This window comes from Ranitomeya variabilis, chromosome 4 (genome assembly GCF_051348905.1).
Source record: "Ranitomeya variabilis isolate aRanVar5 chromosome 4, aRanVar5.hap1, whole genome shotgun sequence".
Lineage (NCBI taxonomy): Eukaryota > Metazoa > Chordata > Amphibia > Anura > Dendrobatidae > Ranitomeya > Ranitomeya variabilis.
In genome coordinates this window covers 449,988,765-450,012,128 of record NC_135235.1, presented here as the reverse complement: position 1 = coordinate 450,012,128, position 23,364 = coordinate 449,988,765, and the positions used below count along the sequence as shown (strand labels likewise).

The 23,364-nt window shown below is 46.4% G+C and overlaps 1 protein-coding gene across 1 annotated transcript in view; it reads right to left on the bottom strand.

The window, feature by feature from the left end:
• The window catches only part of ARHGAP40 (Rho GTPase activating protein 40), a 182,031-nt gene extending 159,972 nt beyond the window's left edge, over positions 1 to 22,059 (bottom strand). The window contains exon 1 of the mRNA XM_077251533.1: positions 22,020 to 22,059. The gene's annotated coding sequence lies outside the window, so the exon portion shown is untranslated. The remainder of the gene's footprint in view (positions 1 to 22,019) is intronic.
• Between the last annotated feature and the right edge of the window lie 1,305 nt (positions 22,060 to 23,364).

Sequence of the window (23,364 nt, the reverse complement as noted above, 5' to 3'; positions counted from 1 at the left end):
CTACACTCACTGCATTCTTAGGAACGGAGGCGGCCGGTTGCACCGCTGATGTCCAGGGTCTGTCGGAGGGGTGAGTATATCCATATTTTTTATTTTTATTCTTTATTTTTTACATGAATATGGATCCCAGGGCCTGAAGGAGAGTCTCCTCTCCTCCAGACCCTGGGAACCATACGCACCGCACATGCCTGGGAACTTATAGGAACTTCCGATTCCGATTTCCGATATCACAAAAATATCGGAACTCGGTATCGGAATTCCGATACAGCGAATATCGGCCGATACCCGATATTTGCAGTATCGGAATGCTCAACACTACACACTACACTTCACACTCCAGTCCACCAGGGGGAGCCTTGCTTCTATCTATTAGGGCACTCCTCACATACGGGTAAAACTGGTGGGTTGGATAGAAAGTCAGAAGCTGCCTGGGTTTGAACCAGAGAGGACCTGTCAGGCAGACAGGGGGAAAGGAGGAACATCTGAGCTGCAGACAGAGGGTCCCTGTCAGGGGTGGGATCCTGACAGAGGTCTAGCATAAGACAGAAAGACACGGAGCTGCGCCTGCCCCACGTGCGGCAGCATCCTAAGAAAGGACAAGAAAGGAATTGTATTGTGGAGAGTGAGAAACGAAGTCACAGCACAAGGAGATAATACCGGGAGGAGTCCTGCCCCAAGATCGGCAGCCTCCTTCTGAGGTGCGTAGCCAGTGGCCGGAACACCGAGGGAGTAATTGACTTTACGCATTACTTCAGAGACCGGCAGGACAGTCAATTCCAAGTTGGCTGCCCGACCTTAATACCTAAGAAGACACGGTGGCAAATTGTGGGGGTCGGGGCGTCTCTAGGGTCCCTACAAACAAGCCCCAGGCTATCCCAGTCATACGGGTTGTCCTATCCATACCATCTGAGGGACAGAGAGAGAGAGAACATCAGAAATATCCACGAAAGTTGTAAGGACTATCCTGCGGTGCTCAGCAGGGAGGTACTAAAACACACAGGCGCTAGTAGGAAGGCTACTGATTTCCACCTGGATAAGGGAACTCTGGATGTGCCTTCGGACCGGCCGGATTCTGCCTGCCCTGTGGTCAGTGCTCCGGACTGCGGATGCTGAAGCCTTCAGTAAAAGGTAAAGAGACTGCAACTTGGGTCCTCGTTATTCACCGCGCCTTACACCATCACCATCTACACTTCTGGGAAGCCCTGGGGGTACACTTCACCTGTGGGAAGGTATACCATCTAGCTGCCATAACATCACCAAACTGGACCCCTCAGTAGCGTCGGTCACTCTGACCGAATACCACAGGTGGCGTCACGAACACCAGACAAACTTTACACCTTTAATTGGACGCCCCTCAGAAGGGCTACGGACCGGGTCGGGCCACCGTGACATCCCCAGAACCGAGAGAGAGGTAGACCTGGTACCGAGTACCCCATTGCCCTTAACGTGGGGGCGATCCATAATATTATAAATATTTCAAACCTGAAACACAGAAAACAATAGTTTTGTGGAAGGAGACATAGACTGCACCGCTGAATCGTAAGACACCAGTAAACTAAGTAGTGCAGAATTTGTCGCTCCAAATTTTCCATTTTTTGGAATACCTGGAGACATTGTTATTATTCAGAGCAAATCTTCATTCTAGGGTGCGGTGTAAATGTACCTGATCGATAATGTCCGCCAACGTGGGAGGATTGTTTTTTTTTCCAGTAAAAGGCTATTGCATTTTTAACCACTAAGAAAATAGGTATGATAACCAATCTCACTGAAACGTCAAATTGTTCTAAGTCAAGAGATTCTGTAACAATGCGCTCTGTGGAGTAATTGTGAAATTATCAACAAAAGAGGCAATATGTTCCGCTACATGTAGCCATAGTTTCTTAATTTTTGGACAAACCCAAAACAAATGATATATGCTACCCGGGAACCCACATCCTCTCCAACAAAGAGAAGAGTGTTCGTGATTCATGTGAGACATTCTTACAGGTGTCAGATACCACCTCGTCATGACTTTAAAAAAAGACTCATGCAAGACCATGGAGGTATTAGACCTATATGTATTGGCTATAGCGCCATCCTATTGTTCAGCTGTAAATTCCTTATTGATATCAGCCTACCATCTTTTCATGTATACATTTTTAGAATTGCTGTCTTTGGCAAAGCACCTATAGAGGCTATTTAGACTCCATATATTTTTGTTGTTAGGACTGCACAGCAATGAAGTAAAAGCCTCCAGATCCATAGTTTTTCGTAGCAAAATTTTTTGAGTGGCACCAAGAAAATATCTAAATGCACCAAGCAATATACCACAGTGAGGCAATAAGGATCCAAATTTGCAAGAATAGGTATCCCAAAAGGAGATGTCTGCTAAGAGTAGATATAGGCTAATAAAAAATACCAACTAATTTCATAATGCCAGACAAATCAAAATAGAACGTCCTATAAAGATGAGATCCAAAAATGGAGACAGAGCATTCTGTCATGGTATAGGACATGGTTCATGTCCTGCTCTCTCAGGGCTAATATTGCTGGCCTCTCTCTGGATCTGGGAGGGGTATTTATACACACTCCAGACTAGGATTCCCTGTCAGCTATACTTTTGTTTAGGACTCATACTCACTTGCGAGAAACTCGGATGAGTCTCGCATGTTAATACCCGGCGCTGCTGCCGGCACTCAGGAGCGGAGCGTGTGGCCGCATAGCAATACATGCAGCCGCACACTCCGCTCCTGAGTGCTGGGTATTGCCTGCCATGCGAGACTCAGCAGAGTGTCTCACAAATGAGTATGAGCCCTAAGTCTGTGTGTCTCACCCTTTGAGTATGTGCTCGGTTTGCATTTGCTTGTTTTGCTCTCCGGCTTTAGTCTGCTTGTTTGTTCTTTTGGCTTTCTGACCTTTGGCTCCCTTTCTGACTATCCCACCGACTCACCCCTCAGTTACCTCTTTATCTCCTGGTTTTATCTTGGCACATTTAACTACTCTCTAGTGTATATCATCTCATCTCCTCTGCACCCCGGCGTCACCCTCAACCACCTCCTACCCTGTCACGTGGTTCAGGTCCTGTTTGCTACCCGTTGAGTTCCCCGCCGCTCTGCTCTCAGCTCCCTTGCTCTGTCGCACAGCTCTCCCTGCTGCAGCAATACCCAGGAGTGATAACACATTCCTGGACTGAAATACATACAGTGGGGCAAAAAAGTATTTAGTCAGTCAGCAATAGTGCAAGTTCCACCACTTAAAAAGATGAGAGGCGTCTGTAAATTACATCATAGGTAGACCTCAACTATGGGAGACAAACTGGGGAAAAAAAATCCGGAAAATCACATTGTCTGTTTTTTTATCATTTTATTGGCATATTCTGGTGGAAAATAAGTATTTGGTCAGAAACAAACAATCAAGATTTCTGGCTCTCACAGACCTGTAACTTCTTCTTTAAGAGTCTCCTCTTTCCTCCACTCATTACCTGTAGTAATGGCACCTGTTTAAACTTGTTATCAGTATAAAAAGACACCTGTGCACACCCTCAAACAGTCTGACTCCAAACTCCACTATGGTGAAGACCAAAGAGCTGTCAAAGGACACCAGAAACAAAATTGTAGCCCTGCACCAGGCTGGGAAGACTGAATCTGCAATAGCCTACCAGCTTGGAGTGAAGAAATCAACAGTGGGAGCAATAATTAGAAAATGGAAGACATTCAAGACCACTGATAATCTCCCTCGATCTGGGGCTCCACGCAAAATCCCACCCCGTGAGGTCAGAATGATCACAAGAACGGTGAGCAAAAATCCCAGAACCACGCGGGGGGACCTAGTGAATGAACTGCAGAGAGCTGGGACCAATGTAACAAGGCCTACCATAAGTAACACACTACGCCACCATGGACTCAGATCCTGCAGTGCCAGACGTGTCCCACTGCTTAAGCCAGTACATGTCCGGGCCCGTCTGAAGTTTGCTAGAGAGCATTTGGATGATCCAGAGGAGTTTTGGGAGAATGTCCTATGGTCTGATGAAACCAAACTGGAACTGTTTGGTAGAAACACAACTTGTCGTGTTTGGAGGAAAAAGAATACTGAGTTGCATCCATCAAACACCATACCTACTGTAAAGCATGGTGGTGGAAACATCATGCTTTGGGGCTGTTTCTCTGCAAAGGGGCCAGGACGACTGATCCGGGTACATGAAAGAATGAATGGGGCCATGTATCGTGAGATTTTGAGTGCAAACCTCCTTCCATCAGCAAGGGCATTGAAGATGAAACGTGGCTGGGTCTTTCAACATGACAATGATCCAAAGCACACCGCCAGGGCAACGAAGGAGTGGCTTCGTAAGAAGCATTTCAAGGTCCTGGAGTGGCCTAGCCAGTCTCCAGATCTCAACCCTATAGAAAACCTTTGGAGGGAGTTGAAAGTCCGTGTTGCCAAGTGAAAAGCCAAAAACATCACTGCTCTAGAGGAGATCTGCATGGAGGAATGGGCCAACATACCAACAACAGTGTGTGGCAACCTTGTGAAGACTTACAGAAAACGTTTGACCTCTGTCATTGCCAACAAAGGATATATTACAAAGTATTGAGATGAAATTTTGTTTCTGACCAAATACTTATTTTCCACCAGAATATGCAAATAAAATGATAAAAAAAACAGACAATGTGATTTTCTGGATTTTTTTTTCTCAGTTTGTCTCCCATAGTTGAGGTCTACCTATGATGTAAATTACAGACGCCTCTCATCTTTTTAAGTGGTGGAACTTGCACTATTGCTGACTGACTAAATACTTTTTTGCCCCACTGTATGAATTAAATTCCCATAGTAGACAATATGTGAAGGTAAACATAAACCTGTGTGGCAGCCAAGGAGCACCCCTGATGTGCATTTCGTGTGCAACTTCATTCAAGGGGTGATGTCAGAATGTACTGAGAACTATTTATTCATCATAATCCATTTGTCCCTTGACAAGTATAGCTCTGCTGTTAGGTGTCGAGTTCCCACCGCTGCACAGGGGGAATCTCGAACCATGTCCTCTGCGGTCTCCCATTAATCCCCAGCCACAGTGGAGTCTGCTCAGCAGAGACATCGGTCCCAGCATCTGGCTCAAGCTGATACTGTGCACCTGGTTACAGCTGCAGCCCCAGGTGCAGCCTTTGTAACTAGCATTAACTCTCATTGGAGGTCACATGCTCAGGTCCTGTAGCGGCTCCGATTGGACCACTAGGAAGGTCCCAGAAGGGTACATCTATAAAAGGCTCACATCACATGGCCGCTCAGCCATGCACTACTATAAAACTAAACGTGTGTGTATATATATATATATATATATATATATATATATATATATATATATATATATATATACAGTATATATGTGTGTGTGTGTGTACTCGGATGTGTGATTGAATCTGTGAATCTGGTGAAAGCTCCTTAATCCTACCCATCCCTAAGGTTGTTGCATGTACTTAGGTGATTGAACTATCTAGCACCAGACTGTGCCATCCAGCACTAGGCACGAGAATACTGCGTCTATTAGCAGCGACCGCCAGTGCGGTACCGTGCGCAACTAGTGCGCTTTCCAGGCCCTAGTTAGGGTGGTTAGTGGCATCTGCCAGAGCGGCGTTGTATGCACTTAGTGCGGTAAATATTTAGCGTTTCCCTGGCACAGCAGTTGCGGCACCGAGCGCTAGTGGTCTAGAGGGACTCTAACCCCGTGTCCTTGGGGCAGAGTTCTGTGACCTAATACTAGTGTTCACTCTGCGGTATTGCGGCCCTGTGACGCAACAGGGTTCGCCTCCTTACATACCAAGTGAAGCTAACCTTTGTGTGTTCACATTATACTGCCATATACTGTCCACCATTACCAAGCAGCAGCTGTCATCTCTGCACAGTGGATCCCGGGCTGCGAACGCACCTTATGTCTTCCTTATTATTTGGTGCGTTCCACCAGCCCTAACATTATACTAGCACCAGGGTCTGGCTAGTAATGGCGGACGAACAGCAACTACAGCGGTAAATCCAGGAGCTGGAGAGAAGGTTGGCAGCTCTCGAGCGCACAACCTCGGCCATGGATGTTACCGCAGTTGCTGTTCAGGCTGTTAGCGTGGCTGCAGCTAGTTTGTCCACTGCCACCCCTGCTCCGACATTATCCTGTCTCCTGTTGCGAGACAAGTTTGCTGGTGACAGTAAGCTGTGTCAGGCATTCATGAGCCAGTGTGCTATACATCTTAAGCTCCTGGCTGCACATTTTAACACGGAGCGGGCTAAGGTGGGATTTACTATATCCCTCCTGTCGGACAGGGCATTGGAGTGGGCTACGCCGCTGTGGGAGCACGACGATCATGTGGTGCAGAGTGCTCCGTGGTTCTTGAGCACTCTGAAACAGGTCTTTTTGGGACCTCGTGTCAGCCACGATACGGCGCTCCAACTGCTGGCATTGACACAGGATTCATCCATGGTCAGCCATTTCGCTATCCACTTCCAGACTTTGACATCTTAGCTGGAGTGGCCAGATAAATTCCTCATCCCTGTAGTCTGGAGGGGACTAGCTGACCATGTGAAGGACACCTTGGTCACTAGGGAGATTCCCGCCACACTGGAGGAGCTAATAGCAATATTTACCGGCATCGACCTTCGTTTTAACTAGCGAAGGTTGGAGCGAGCCCAGTATAGGCAGAAGTATCGGCTGGCTCCCACCTTCACCAAACCTCTGGAATCTCCCATCCAGGCGTCCGAGCCACATGAAGCCATGGAGGTGTCACGAGCGGGATCTAAGTTCCGGACCGCTTGTTCACTCAAGGTCTGTCCTGTCTGCCAGGAGTCGGGACATTATGCCAGGAAATGTCCCCAGCGGTCGGGAAAACGTCAGCGTCTAGTGGTTGCAGGAGGAGGTACACTAGACATGGCGACGTTTTCCTCCAAATTGTCCTTCAAGAGGATAATTACCATAGGCCCATCCACTCTTATGGTAGAGCTTTGCGTGGATTCCGGGGTGGAGGGCAACTTCATGTTTTCTGCCTTTGCCCAACGGCACGCAATACCCTTGGTGATGCTCACCTAACCAGTGACTGCACAAGTGGTGAATGGGTCGACACTGCCCTCACAGATAATACGCCAGACCATCCCATTTACACTTTCTATGTCGCCATCCCATCAGGAGATTATCTCTTTACTTGTCATTCCTGAGAGAATTGATGAGGTCCTGTTAGGGATACCTTGGCTACGGTACCACTCCTCTCATAGAGTGGTCCATAGAGGGAATTTAGGGATGGAGTGAATCTTGTGAGGGTAGATGTCAGAGGGAGTGCGTTCAGGTTGCTACTACTGATGTACCCGCAGATCTTTCCTCTCTCCCCAAGCACTATTGGCCCTATGCGGACGAGTTCTCCAAGAGGGCTGCGGAGACCCTTCCACTTCACCGCCCCTATGACTGTACTATTGACCTCTTGCCTGGTGCTGAGCCTCCCCGGGGGCGAGTCTACCCCTACCCCCCATCTCTCCCGGAGACAGAGGCAATGTCTCAGTACATCCAGGAGAATCTGGCAAGAGGATTCATTAGGAAGTCAGTGTCACCCGCAGGGGCTGATTCGCATCCGTGAGGGGGACGAATGGAAGACGCCATTTAACACCAGGGACGAGCACTATGAATACCTGGTGATGCCCTTCGGGCTCTGTAATGCCCCCGCCGTTTTCCAAGACTTTGTGAACAATATCTTCCGGGATACGGTCACCACCTTGGTCGTAGTCTTTCTGTATGATATTCTCAACTACTCTCCAGATATAGACTCCCACCGGAGAGATGTTTGCAAAGTCTTCAACCTCTTACGGTGAAGCTCCCTCTATGCCAAGTTGGAGAAGTGTGTGTTTGAGCAGGAGTCCTTGACTTTCCTGGGCTATATCATCTCTGCCCGGGGATTGGCCATGGATCCTGCCAAGCTACAGGCTGTGATGGACTGGCAGGAACCCTATTTTCTCAAAGCGGTACAGCGCTTTATGGGGTTCATCAACTATAATCGCCAGTTCATTCCTCACTTCTCAACTTTGGTAGGTCCCTTGGTTGCCCTCACCAAGAAGGGAGCTAATCCCAAATTGTGGACGGAGGAAGTCTCCAAGGCCTTCCTCTCTATCAAGTCACACTTCGCTAGTGCTCCCATTTTGCATAGCCCCGATGTTGATGAACCATTTATCATGGAGGTGGATGCCTCTTCTGTCGGTGATGGAGCAGTCCTCTTCCAGAAGGATGCTTAAGGTCGGAAACATCCTTGCTTCTTCTCCAAGACCTTCACACTGGCAGAGAGGAATTATTCCATCTGGAACAGGGAGTTGCTAGCCATGAAGTTGGCCTTTACGGAGTGGAGACACCTCCTAGAGGGGGCTCGCTATCCCTTCCAAGTATTCACCGACCACAAAATTTGGTATATTTACAAACCGCCCAGCGGCTTAACTCTTGCCAGGCCAGATGGTCCCTGTTCTTCTCCGGTTCAACTTCACCCTCCATTTTCTCTCTGGGGAGAAGAACACTCATGCCGACGCTCTCTCCCGCTCCTTAGTGTCGTCAGAGGAGGAGAAGCCTCGGCTTATTGTACCTTCAGAGAGCCTGAGAACTGTGGCCCCGGTTTCGCTAGAGTCTGTGCCTCCGGTCAAGACTTTTGTTCCACCTAATTTGTGACTGGAGATTCTCTCTTGGGCTCACTCATCCAGGGTGGGTGAACATTTTGGGACCAAGAGGAAATCTGAGCTGCTGCTGAGGACATACTGGTGGCCGCATATGGCCCGTGATGTCAGAGACTATATTCTGGCGTGTGTCTCCTGCGTCAAGAATCAGTCTCCTTGGCAACAGCCTGCTGGGCTACTTTACTGTTATGATCCGGTGGTAGGATCTCAAAACTGACCTGACACATATGACCAGAATATAGGACAAGTTCTGGGGATGTGGAAACTATACTGACCGCAATCCTGATCCTATCCACACACACTAAAGGTAGCCGTGGAGCATTCCTAAAAACCTAGACGCCTCTTTCACAGTCTGACAAACTGACTACCCCTAGAGCGAAAGCAAAGACCTCACTTGCCTCAGAGAGATAACCCCAAAGTATTTAGACAGCCCCCCACAAATAATAACGGTGAGTTAAGGGGAAAATACAAACGTAGAAATGAAACAGGTTTAGCAAATGAGGCCCGCTAACACTAGATAGACAGAAAATAGATAGGAGTCTGTGCGGTCAGTACAAAAACTATCAAAAATAAACCACGCAGAGAATACAAGAACCCTCACACCGACTCACGATGTGAGGGGCGCACTCTGCACCCCAGAACTAACCAGCAAGCGAAAAATCACATAATAGCAAGCTGGACTGAACTCATTATATACTGAGAAACGTTTTCAAGGAAATAATGAGCAAGAGTAACAAACAAACTTAGCTTCTCCGGCAGGAGACAGGTCACAAGGAATATCCAGGAGAGCACAGAATCAGGACTGAATACACCGACAGCAGGCAACAAGTGAAGGTCCAGGTGGAATTAAATAGGGACCAGTCATAGCAGGAAATGAGGCAGCTGAGCCCTGCTACAGACCCACAGTATCGCTAAAGGCCACCAGAGGGAGCCCAGACGGAATTCACAACAGTACCCCCCCCCTTGAGGAGGGGTCACCGAACCCTCACCAGAGCCCCCCGGCTGATCAGGACGAGCTGAATGAAAGGCACAAACCAAATCGGCCGCATGGACATCAGAGGCGACAACCCAGGAATTATCCTCCTGACCATAGCCCTTCCACTTAACCAAGTACTGAAGCTTCCATCTCGAAACATGAGAATCCAAGATCTTCTCCACCACATACTCCAATTCTCCCTCGACCAAGACAGGAGCAGGAGGATCAACAGAAGGAACCACAGGCACCACATATCTCCGCAACAATGACCTATGGAACACATTGTGAATGGCAAACGAAGCTGGGAGGGCCAAACAAAATGACACAGGGTTGAGAATTTCCAAAATCTTATAAGGACCGATGAAACGAGGCTTGAACTTAGGAGAGGAAACCTTCATCGGAACATAATGAGAAGACAACCATACCAAATCCCCCACACGAAGTCGGGGACCTACACAGCGACGGCGGTTAGTAAAGCGTTGAGCCTTCTCTTGTGACAACGTCAAATTGTCCACCACATGGTTCCAAATCTGCTGCAACCTATCCACCACAGAATCCACCCCAGGACAGTCAGAGGGCTCAACCTGACCCGAGGAGAAACGAGGATGAAAATCAGAATTGCAAAAGAAAGGTGAAACCAAAGTAGCAGAACTAGCCCGATTATTGAGGGCGTACTCAGCCAATGGCAAAAAAGTCACCCAATCATCCTGATCAGCCGAAACAAAACATCTCAAATAAGTTTCCAAGGTCTGATTAGTTTGTTCGGTTTGGCCATTCGTCTGAGGATGGAAGGCCGATGAAAAAGACAATTCAATGCCCATTTTGGCACAAAAGGACAGCCAAAATCTGGACACAAACTGGGATCCTCTGTCAGACACAATGTTCTCCGGAATACCATGTAAACGAACCACATTCTGAAAAAACAGTGGTACCAAATCGGAGGAGGAAGGCAGCTTAGGCAAGGGTACCAAATGGACCATCTTAGAAAAACGATCACAAACCACCCAGATGACAGACATTCTCTGAGAGACAGGAAGATCTGAAATAAAATCCATGGAAATATGCGTCCAAGGCCTCTTCGGGACAGGCAAAGGCAAAAGCAATCCACTGGCACGAGAACAGCAAGGTTGGCCCGAGCACAAATCCCACAGGACTGCACAAAGGAACGCACATCCCGTGACAAGGAAGGCCACCAAAAGGACCTCGCCACCAAATCCCTGGTACCAAAAACCCCAGGATGACCCGCCAACACCGAAGAATGAACCTCGGAAATAACTCTACTGGTCCATCTGTCCGGGACAAACAGTCTCTCCGGTGGACAACGGTCAGGTCTATTGGCCTGAAACTCCTGCAACACTCGTCGCAGATCAGGAGAGATGGCAGACAAAATCACCCCCTCTTTGAGGACACCAGTTGGTTCAGAAACTTCCGGGGAGTCAGGTACAAAACTCCTAGAAAGGGCATCAGCCTTCACATTTTTCGAACCTGGAAGATATGAAACCACGAAATTGAAACGAGAGAAAAATAGCGACCATCGAGCCTGTCTCGGATTCAACCGTTTGGCAGACTCGAGATAAGTCAAATTCTTGTGATCCGTCAAGACCACCACACGATGCTTGGCTCCCTCAAGCCAATGTCGCCACTCCTCAAATGCCCACTTCATTGCCAACAACTCTCGATTGCCAACATCATAATTCCGCTCGGCAGGCGAAAACTTTCTTGAAAAGAAAGCACATGGTCTCATCACAGAGCCATCAGAGCTTTTCTGCGACAAGACAGCCCCTGCTCCAATCTCAGAAGCATCAACCTCGACCTGGAAAGGAAGAGAGACATCGGGCTGGCGCAAGACAGGAGCCGAAGAAAAACGACGTTTCAGCTCCTGAAAGGCCTCCACAGCCGCAGGAGACCAATTAGTCACATCAGAACCCTTCTTGGTCAAATCCGTCAAAGGCTTAACCACACTAGAAAAATTAGTGACTCTGCACCCCAGAACTAACCAGCAAGCGAAAAATCACATAATAGCAAGCTGGACTGAACTCATTATATACTGAGAAACGTTTTCAAGGAAATAATGAGCAGGAGTAACAAACAAACTTAGCTTCTCCGGCAGGAGACAGGTCACAAGGAATATCCAGGAGAGCACAGAATCAGGACTGAATACACCGACAGCAGGCAACAAGTGAAGGTCCAAGTGGAATTAAATAGGGACCAGTCATAGCAGGAAATGAGGCAGCTGAGCCCTGCTACAGACCCGCAGTATCGCTAAAGGCCACCAGAGGGAGCCCAGACGGAATTCACAACACTTTACCCCCTGTAGTGGCAGACAGGCCCTGGGAAATGGTCAGGATGGACTTTGTGGTGGGCTTACCCAAGTCTCGTAGCTGCACCGATATCTGGATAGTCACCGACCACCTGCCTCGTGGTGTATGGAGAAAGGTGAGTGGAGTTCATAGCCGATGAACTCCGTTCACCTCATTGATGTCATCGCTTAGGCAAGCAGTGACGTCACTGAGGTGAAAGGAGTTCATTGACTATGAACTTTGCTCACCTTTCCCACTAGAATATGAGTTGCTGCTGCTTTATGACTCGCAGCTCAGTGTCTCTCTGGCTTGCAAGTTGAACGCTTGCACGATGCCAGCATTCAGCCTGGAAACTAGATGTAACAGAGCTAGTCTCGTCAAGGAACAAAGAAACAATTGAATTATCTTTGCGTTGGAGATGAGGAATATGGTTGTTTATTTATGTATTTTTACTCTTTTACAGTGGACAAGTATTATCTTCATGTCGGATAGGTGAGGCACATGGTTGTTTATTATTTTCTTTTTTTCACAGGGGACATGGCCTTCAGTGAATTAGGTGTTAAAACTTTGTTTTTTATTTTTAATTAAAAAAAGACATCATTGTCTTTATTTCAATTAAAGGACTTTATTCAGGGTGTTTTTTATTTACAATATGACTATGGGTTTGTAATGGGGCATATTATAGACACCTCTCCATTACTAAACCCCTGGCTTGATGTCAACCACAACCCTATTAGCCCACTTGTCACCGCACCAGGGCAAGTGGGAAGAGCGAGGCTAAGCACAAGAATTGGCATATCTTCTGGATGCGTCTTTTCTAGGGTGGCTGAGACCGGATGGTTTTTAATCTTGTAGAGGGGCAATATCCATGGCCCCTTCCTAGCCTATTAATAAAAGCCCACAAGGGTCTGAATAGTCTTTGCTGTTTATTAATTATAGGGGGGACCTCACATCATTTTTTGGGGAGGTCTCCCATTTTAATAACCAATAAAGGCTAAGTATACAGCTGTGAGCTGATATTAATAGCCTGTGTATTACCCACTTCCCAGACTATAAACATTAACCCCCAGCTGTCCGCTTTCCCTTTGCTGGTTAATAAAATGTCAGTGGGTCCCACACCATTTTTTCAGAAATGTACTTATTAATTAAATACATGTACAGTAAGCTACACATGCACTGGACTAATTATACATGTTACTGATATCTTTATATCTATGTACAGTGTGTACGGAAAGTATTCATACCCATTTAAATTTTTCATGCAGCCATTTGGTAAATTCAAAAAAGTTCATTTTTTTCACATTAATGTACACTCCACCCCATCTTGACTAAAGAAACAGAAATGTAGAAATGTTTGCATATTTATTTTATTAAAAAGAAAAACTGTGATATCACATGGTCATAAGTATTCATACCCTTTGTTCATACACCCATATTTAAGTCACATGCTGTCCATTTCCTTGGGATCCTCTTTGACATGGTTCTATTCCTTCATTGGAGTCCAGCTGTGTTTAATTAAACTGATAGGACTTGATTTGGAAAGGCACACACCTTTCTATATAAGACCTCACAGCTCATAGTGCATGTCAGACCAAATGAGAATCATGAGGTTAAAGGAACTGGCCAAGGAGCTCCGAGACAGAATGTGGCAAGGCACAGATCTGGCCAAGGTTACAACAGAATTTCTGCAGTACTTAAGATTTCTAAGAGCACAGTGGCCTCCATAATTCTTAAATGGAAGAAGTTTGGGACCACCAGAAGTCTTCTAAGGCTTCTTTCACACTAGCGTCGGCACGGGGCCGTCGCTATGCGTCGGCCCGACGTGCCGATGCGCGTTGTGAAAGTGATGCCCGACGTGGGCAGCGGAAGCAGTCTTACGATGCTTCTGCTGCCCCATTGTAAGGTCCGGGGAGGAGGGGGCGGAGTTTCAGCCACGCGTGCGCGGTCGAAAATGGCGGACATGACACGCAAAAAAAGTTACATGTAACTTTTTTTGTGCCGACGGTCCGCCAAAACACGACGCAACCGTCGCACGACGGTTGCGACGTGTGGCCATACACCGCAATGCGTTGCTAATGTAAATCGATGGGGGAAAAACGCATCCTGCGGACAACTTTGCAGGATGCATTTTTTCTCCTAAACGATGCATTGCGACGTACAGCAAACAACGCTAGTGTGAAAGTACCCTTAGACTTTGCAGGATGCATTTTTTCTCCTAAACAACGCATTGCGACGTACAGCAAACAACGCTAGTGTGAAAGTACCCTTAGACGTGGCCGTCCAGCCAAACTGAGCAATCATGGGAGAAGAGCCTTGCTGAGAGACGTAAAGAAGAACCACAAGATCACTGTGGCTGAGCTCCAGAGATGCATTAGGGAGATGGGAGAAAGTTCCACAAACTCAACTATCACTGCAGCCCTCCACCAGTTGAGCCTTTATGGTAAAGTGGCCCGACAGAAGCCTCTCCTCAGTGTAAGACATATGAAAGCCCACATAGAGTTTGATTAAAAAAAACACATGAAGGACTCCCAGACTATGAGATATAAGATTCCCTGGTCTGATGAGACTAAGCTAGACCTTTTTGGTGATAATTCTAAACAGTATGTGTGGAGAAAACCAGGACCTGCTCATCACCTGCCCAATACAATCCCAACAGTGAAACATGGTGGTGGCAGCATCATACTATGGGGGTGTTTTTCAGCTGCAGGGACAGGATGACTGGTTGTCATTGAAGGAAACATGAATGCAGCCAAGTACAGAGATATCCTGGATGAAAACCTCTTCCAGAGTGCTCTGGACCTCAGACTTGGCCAAAGGTTCACCTTCCAACAAGACAATGACCCTTAGCACACATCTAAAATAACAAAGGAGTGGCTTCAGAACAACTCTGTGACCATTCTTGACTGCCCATCCAGAGCCTTGACCAAAACCCAATTGAGCATCTCTGGAGAGACCTGAAAATGGCTGTCCACCAACGTTCACCAACCAACCTGATGGAACTGGAGAGGATCTGCAAGGAAGAATGGCAGAGGATCCCCAAATCCAGGTGTGAAAAACTTGTTGCATCATTCCCAAGAAGACTCATGGCTGTACTAGCTCAAAAGGGTGCTTCTACTCAATACTGAGCAAAGGGTCTGAATACTTATGACCATGTGATATTTCAGTTTTTCTTTCTTAATAAATTTGCAAAAATTACTACATTTCTGCTTTTTTCCAGTCAAGATGGGGTGCATTAATGAGAAATTTTTTTTTACTTTTTTGAATTTACCAAATGGCTGCAATGAAACAAAGAGTGAAAAATGTAAAGTGGTATGAATACTTTCCATACTAACTGTATACTATCTATGTACACAACCTCAATTGTATGTATAGAGGTATGATGTTAAAATGCAAAATATAGAAGATTAAACATAAATCTTTATTAGTTTTTAATAAAAAATATATATTTAATGAACTAATGATAAATCAAGCTTCTGGAATAAAAAAGAGTATGTGAGCACAAGGACACAAGGTGAGTATTTTTGCACATAGGTGTTCATAATATAATCCAGGAGCAAAATCAACAAGGGAAAAGGAGGACCTTCAATTGTGAAAATGGACTGTTTTATCAATGCCAATTCATAAACAACATGTAAAGTGCACAGTGCATAATATTAACATTTATTATGAATCAGTAAAGTATTAAATGTATACAGCCAAATCTCAATGAGAAAGTGACAAGTGCATTTGCAAAAAGGAAAGGGCAATATATGACATACTAGCTATTGAACCCGTTCTATGCCCAGGTGGCGAGCATTTATATTGGTATATGGTCTCCATCCTGGTATGTGCTGCTTCCATCCTGCACCTTAATCTTGTCACGTGCAGCCCCCATCCTGCACCCTCATCCTGTTTTGTGCGCCTCCATCTTGTCTTGTGCTACTCTCTTCCTGTGCCCTCATCCTGTCATGTGCATCCATCCTGCACCCCAATTCTGATATGTGCTACTCCAATTCTGCGCCCCATCCTGTCATGTGGTGCTCTCATCCTGCCTCCCCATCCTGTCATGTGGTGCTCTCATCCTGCGTCCCCATCCTGTTATGCTACACCCATCCTGCGCCCCCATTCTGTCATGTGTTGCTCCCACCCTGTGCCCCCATTCTGTCATGTGCTGCACCCATTCTATGCCCCATTCTGTCAACTCTATAGCATAAGGCAGCCCCCGTAGGAAGACTCTGTAGTATAAGGCAGCCCCCACAGGCAGACTCTATAGTATAAGGCAGCACCCCATAGGCAAACTCTGTAGTATAATGCAGCACCCCCATAGGCAGACTCTGTAGTATAAGACTGCACCCCATAGGCAGACCCTGTAGTATAAGGCAGCACCCCATAGGCAAACTCTATAGTATAATGCCGCACCCCATAGGCATACCCTGTAGTATAAGGCAGCACCCCATACGCAGACTCTGTAGTGTAAGGCAGCACCCCCCCAGGCAGACTCTGCAGTATAAGGCAGCACCCCCCACAGGCAGACCCTGTAGTATAAGGCAGCACCCCCCACAGGCAGACTCTGTAGTATAAGGAAGCACCCCTCCACAGGCAGACACTGTAGTATAATGCAGCACCCCCCACAGGCAGACACTGTAGTATAAGGCAGAACCCCCCACAGGCAGTCCCTGTAGTATAAGGCAGCACCCCCCCACAGGCAGACCCTGTAGTATAAGGCAGCACCCCCCACAGGCAGACTCTGTTGTATAAGGCAGCACCCTCCCACAGGCAGACCCTGTATTATAAGGCATCACCCCCCACAGGCAGACTCTGTAGTATAAGGCAGCACCCCACCATAGGCATACCCTGTAGTATGAGGCAGCACCCCCCCACAGGCAGACCCTATAGTATTAGGCAGCACCCATAAATAAAATCAATAAATAAATACTCACCTCTCTTCTTCCTGGTTCCTGCGCTGCTCCCTGCTTCAGCTCACCTTCGGACCGCGGCATCGGGCAGTGACGTCATCGCGCCCCCTGTCAGGGACGGTGTCGGTGACATCAGACGCTGACAGGGGGAGCGTAGAGCTCCTTCCCTCATCAATGCGGTCAACTGCATCGGCTAGAAGCCGATACAGCTGACCCTGCGATGACAGGCGGGGGGCACACGGCCCCCCCCCGCCTGCTCATGGGCCCATAGCACCAGGCGGCAGAGCAGGGAGATCCATTCTTCCTGCTCTGCTGCAGAATGTAACTGACAATCGGCGTGTTGTGCACATGCCGATACAGTTACAGTAGCGTAGCTGTGGGTAGACCCCCCTCTGAGCACCGGGCCCGGGGCAATGGCCCCCTCTGCCCCTCGGTAGCTACGCTACTGCCGGATGCGTAACTCTGTGGGGTCCAGACTGCGCAGGTGCGTCGTGCTTGAGCAGTCTATAAAGGCTTCGGACAGAGTGCTCCTAGCATTATATTATAGATAATGCAAAAAGTTGCCCCAAAATCCGATGCCAATCAGTGCAAATGAGGAATGAACTAAATATATAAGGATTGAATGTGAAAAGTACCTACAAAGTGCTGTGTGTGCGGGTCCCAGCTGCCACGCACTCTCACCCTAACAGTGCCGTTTCGCAGAATGCTTTTTCCATGGGGGTGTGTGTAAGGGTATATGCACACGTTGCGGATTTGACTGTGGAATTTTCTGTGCAGATCCTACATTTCTTGGCAGAAAATGCAGGTCAGAATCTTAGCTTTTTTTTAACGGTTTTTGTGCATTTTTTTTGCGGATTTTGTGCGGACTTCTTCCTTCTTCCTTCTTTACCCCTGCGGATTTCTATTATGGAATGGGTGCAGAAAAGCAGCAGATCAGCGAAAAGAGTTGACATGGTCCTTTTATGAATCTGCTGCGTTTTCCGTGCGGATTTTTCCACACCATTAGCACAGCATTTTTTTTGGCCATTGATTTACATTGTACTGTAAATCACTTGCGGATCTGCAGCGTTTCTGCGCAGAAAAAACGCTGAGGATCCGCAAGAAATCTGCAACGTACATGGTCTGAGGAAGTGTCTTAAATACCTGTGGCATCAAGATGATTGGATGGAATCATTTATTGGACGGAGTGCTGGCACTTTTCCGCTGCTAGTAGTCTAGCCCGGACGTAAAAGTGACATCTGGTGACCGCGCTGGATCGCATGCTGTGGAACGCATGTTGTGCCTAGTGCGCTGGCCCAGATGTCAGTGCAGACTCTGAGTAGGGAAGTGCACCACCTACCAATGACATGAATAGAGTACTATGTCCGCTGTAGCCGTGGCAGTGTTTAGAAAGGGCGTGTATGCAATTTAAAACAGGAGAGTGGATGGACAAGTAAGACATAATATAAAAAGGAGAAAAATAAAACAAAATAAATTAACTTAAGTATTAATCACAAAAAAATAAAAAGTGAAAGTAGATGAAAGTATGGATGTAAGCCTGCAAGGGCAGGGTCCTCGCCCCTCTGTATCAGTCTGTAATTGTTAGTTTGCTTACTGTAAGTGATATCTGTATTTTGATGTAACCCCTTCTCATGTACAGCACCATGGAATTAATGGTGCTATATAAATAAATAATAGTAATAATAACAATAATTATACTTAATACAAGAGTGAGGACGAGTAAGGTGGGAAAATAAAATATGCTTAGTGGAAGTGTAGTACAAGTCAAAAAATTAAAAATAAGTCATCTATTATTGTCCCTTTGATAATCCCACCTGACTGGCCGCGCTAGAACAGATGATGTAATAGCTGCAAGGCATAGGGAACAGGTGTATTTCCGTTTTTGCTCCCCTCCTTCCCAGAGCCATACCTTTTTTATTTTTCTGTCAATATGGCCATATGAAGGCTTGTTTTTTGAGGGATGAGATGTACTTTTGAACGGCATTTTAGCATATCATGTACTGGAAAATGGGGAAAAAAATCAAAGTGCGGTGAAATTGCAAAAAAGTGGAATTCAAAAATAGTTTTTTGGGGGTTTTTTTACCTTGTTCACTAAATGCTAAAACTGACCGGTAATTATGATTCTCCAGGTCATTACGAGTTTGTAGATACCACACATGTATACGTTCTTTTTTATTTAAGTGGTGAAAAAAAAATCCAAACTTTGTAACAAAAAAAAAATCACCATTTTCCGAGACCCGTAGCGTCTCCATTTTTCGTGATCTGGGGCTGCCTTTTTGATTTTTTTTTTCTCGTTACACCATTTACCAATGAGATTAATTCTTTCTATATATTGATAGAGCGGGAGATTATTAACGTAGTGATAACAAATACCGTATTTACTCGAGTATGAGGGTGCTTTCACACTAGCGGCGTACGACGCACGTCGCAATGCGTAGTTTTGGAGAAAAAACGCATCCTGCAAAATTGCCTGCAGGATGCGTTTTTCCTCCATACACTTGCATTAGCGACGCATTGCAACGGATTGCCACACGTTGCATCCGTCGTGCGACAGTTGCGTCGTGTTGCGTCGGACCGTCGGCACAAAAAAAGTTACATGTAACGTTTTTTTGTGCGTCGTGTCCGCCATTTCCAACAGTGCATGCGCGGCCGGAACTCCGCCTCCACCTCCCCGGACATCACAATGGGGCAGCGGATGCGTTGTAAAACTGCATCCGCTGCCCCCGTTGTGTTTTTTTTTCACAGTATGCGTTGGCACGTCGCATTGCGACGTGCATTGTATGACACTAGTGTGAAAGTAGCCTAAGCCGAGTTTTTCAGCAAGTATCTTTGTGCTGAAAAAGTCCTCCTCGGCTTATACTCGAGTGAGGGTCCCAGAAGATGGAGGGGGAACAGTAGCTGCGGAGCAGCAGGTCACAGGAGACAGGAGCCGGCTGCTGCGGCTAAAGCTGTGCCCGCTGCTAAAGAGAAATGAATATTCACTGCGATGCACATTTCTCTGTAATAGCGCACAGTGTCAGCCGCAGCCACCGAGATCCTGCAGTAGCCAGGCGATTAAGGGTGCCCTCTACTTAAAAGAAATTAATATTCACTTCTCTCAACTCCCATAGGCATAGAGGGTAATGAATATTCAATCCCTTAAGTAGGATGGGTTTTTTAATGCTTTTCTGATGGGGGTCATGCATACCAGGCTAGGGATTAAAAGCCATGCATACACGGATGGGGACCAGCTATGCATACAAGGATGGGGATGAGGAGCCATGCAGACTAGGATGGGGATGAGGAGCCATGCTAACCAGAATAGGGATGAGGAGCCATGCCGACCAGGATACGGATGAGGGAACCATGCAGACCAGGATGGGGATGAGGAGCCATGCCGACCAGGATAGGGATGAGGGTGCCATGCTGACCAGGATGGGGATGAGGCGGCTGTGCAGACGAGGATGGGGATGAGGAGTCGATTCATACCAGGATGGGGATGAGGAGCCATGCCGACCAGGATAGGGATGAGGGGGCCATGCCAACCTTGATAGGGATGAGGGAACCATGCAGACCAGGATGGTGATGAGGAGCCATGCCGACCAGGATAGGGATGAGGGGGCCGTGCAGACCAGGATGGGGATGAGGAGGCCGATGAGGAGGCTGTGCAGATGAGGATGGGAATGAGGAGCCATGCAGAAGAGGATGGGGATGAGGAGCCATTCCATCCAGGATAGGGATGAAGAGCCATGCATTCCAGGATAGGGATGAGTAGCCATGCATACCAGGAGAGGGTTTAGGAGCCATGCATACCTGGATAGGGATGAGGAACCATGCATACCAGGATAGGGATGAAGAGCCATGCATACCAGGATGGGGATGAGGAGCCAAGCATACCAGGATGGGGATGAGGAGCCATGCAGATCAGCTGTCATGTGCCGGAAAAGGTGGAGGCTTATCGCCAGAGCATACACCAAATCTAGCGTTGCCTCTTACTGCAGGCCATCATATGTACATTAGGATCCCATAGACTTAGGTGGGTGCTGTATTTTGACTCTTTCAACTCAGAGGTTGTATGGAGCTGTAATACTTCTGTGTAAGATTATATACGAGGGGTTACCTAAAAAAAACAAGAATTACTTATTTACATTTCTTTTTATTCATGATAACATCTTGAAAAGATTCATACCCTTCAAAACACTGTTCAGAAGATGATGCACACTTGTCCCAACGTTTTTTCCACTGTTTGAAACATTTTTTATATTCTTCTGAACTAATGCTGTTAGGAGTCTGCAGTTATTTTTTCTTAATCTATGTTCTGAAAACGCTTACCCTTTAGGCTTTTCTTCATTCTTGGGAATAAAACGAAATCGCAGGGGGTTTGGTCGGGCAAGTAAGGCGGGGGTGACCCTGATTTTTTTCATCACAGGGGATGAATCTTGGTAGTATGCCTATGATCTTGAAACAAAACAGCAGTCCAGCCAGTAGCAGACGGCTTCATCGCCCACACCAAAGAAAGCATGGTAAGGTAAATCAAATTTGAAGTCAATGATGGTTTGGGTTTTTTTACATCAAAGGAGTCGTCTACGTTGAATTTGTTCCTCAGAGCTCCACAGTGAACCAACATTACTATCTACAAGTGCTGAAGTGATTGCGTGAGGCAGTGAGAAAAAAACGGCCTGAATTGTGACGATCAGGGGACTAGCTACTTCATTATGACAATGCGTCTTGCCACACAGCATTGAAAATCAACCAATTTTTTGGCAGAAAACGGCATGACAATGGTTTCTCAACCCCCTTATTCACCCATCCTAGTCCCCAAGACTGAAGAAAAACCTAAAGGAAAAGCGTTTTTAGGACATAGAAGAGGTTAAGAAAAAATAGCTGGAGGCACTTAACAGCATAAGTTCAGAAGAATATAAAAAATATGTTTCAAACAGTGAAAAAACCATTGGGACAAGTGCATATCATCTAGTGGACAGAACTTTGAAGGGGGTTAATGTTTTCGAGATGTTATCCTAAGTAAAAACAATTTAAATAAGTAATTCTCTGTTTTTGGGTACCTCCTTGTATGGTGCATGGATCAATATGTCCCAGAAATCTCCCCTTTCCTTTCTTTATAATAATAGATCTCTTGTGTAAGTCGACAACAATCACATTATTATACATAGAGCCCCCAACTAATGAACAAAACTGGGTACAATGACTTACTGTGTGTAATAAAAGCTGGGATTTCTCCGTTGTGCTGCAGTTCCGGTCTGATCAGTTCAGTCTTCTGAAAAAAAAAATCTGGTCCTTCAAGTGACTATGAAAATAAAATAATCCATCGCCCACGCAATGGTATTTCTATTTTTACAAACATAGAGTTACATACCTCCTCTAACTCATTACCAAGTGAGGCCCACATGGAAAAAGCATTGTATCTAATTTTTAGGTTAAAGTCCCTCTGAGTAGTCCAACTACATTTTGTGAACCTCTTCTGAAATAATATCTGACATGCGTACAAATAGTTTAGTAATCTGAGAGGCAAAAAAAAAACCAATCCTTAAAAAGAGACTAGATGGCTCAGAGACTAATAGTTTTGCATTGCACTAGGTCAAGTCGCCTCCAGAAATAGGTGAACGGTCTATATTTTGCTGTTTTCTTAACTTGTATTAATTTCTATGGGAGCTGTGGACAAAGGGTAGCGCTGCCTATCCTGCTATTTCCATAACTCTAGCTATGCATAGACAGCCTCCCAGGGCCTTTACCAGCACTCAGGGGTGCCGCTATCATGAGGCAAGTTGAGCCCTTTGCTTCAGGCGGCAGTCTTCACTGAAAGCCAGGGGGTGGCAGAGCGGCATTGTGACTGCACGTGAAGGTTCCGTGCTCAGATTCTATCTACTGCAGGCAGCGCGCCTGATTGGTCCAAAGCATTACAATACTCACACAGGTGTAGATGGACAAGACAAGGATAGTCAAGATCATCACAGACACAATTTTTCCTTTTTTTTTTAAATACATATAATACACCACATTTAAAAGTTGGTGGTCCACAAGAGGGAGACAATGTTTTACAAAAGAATTCATGCGGTCAGAAATGTGGTAAGTATGGCAGAACTACTCATTGGATACTTCAATTTAAACACTTAGTACTGACAGCTGGTGCCTAATTTTGTAGATGGCACAGTATATTTGCAACACTGTTACAAAGGCCTAATACAGGCCTACATCTTAACACACCTGTTGCACCCAGTAAAGACACATTGATTGATCGATTGATTGCATATTGAATGCAATACAATGTTTGACATACATAGGTGAAAGCAAAGCCCCCAAATGGTCCCCAAATAGGGGACGTATCAGATACTACACTTGATCTTGAGCGGCGACGACGGATGCAAAAGGCAGAGAAGAGATAACCAGAAATGGTTTGCCACTTCTGCCGCACCAAGGCCTAAAACCGACACCCATTGTGGAGAGAGAGCAAAAATTGCCAAGGGGAAGGCATTTCTAGAAACTCTGGAGGCCTTCTCAATGACAATTCTACTGTGTATGTGTGTGTGTTCAAGCTGTG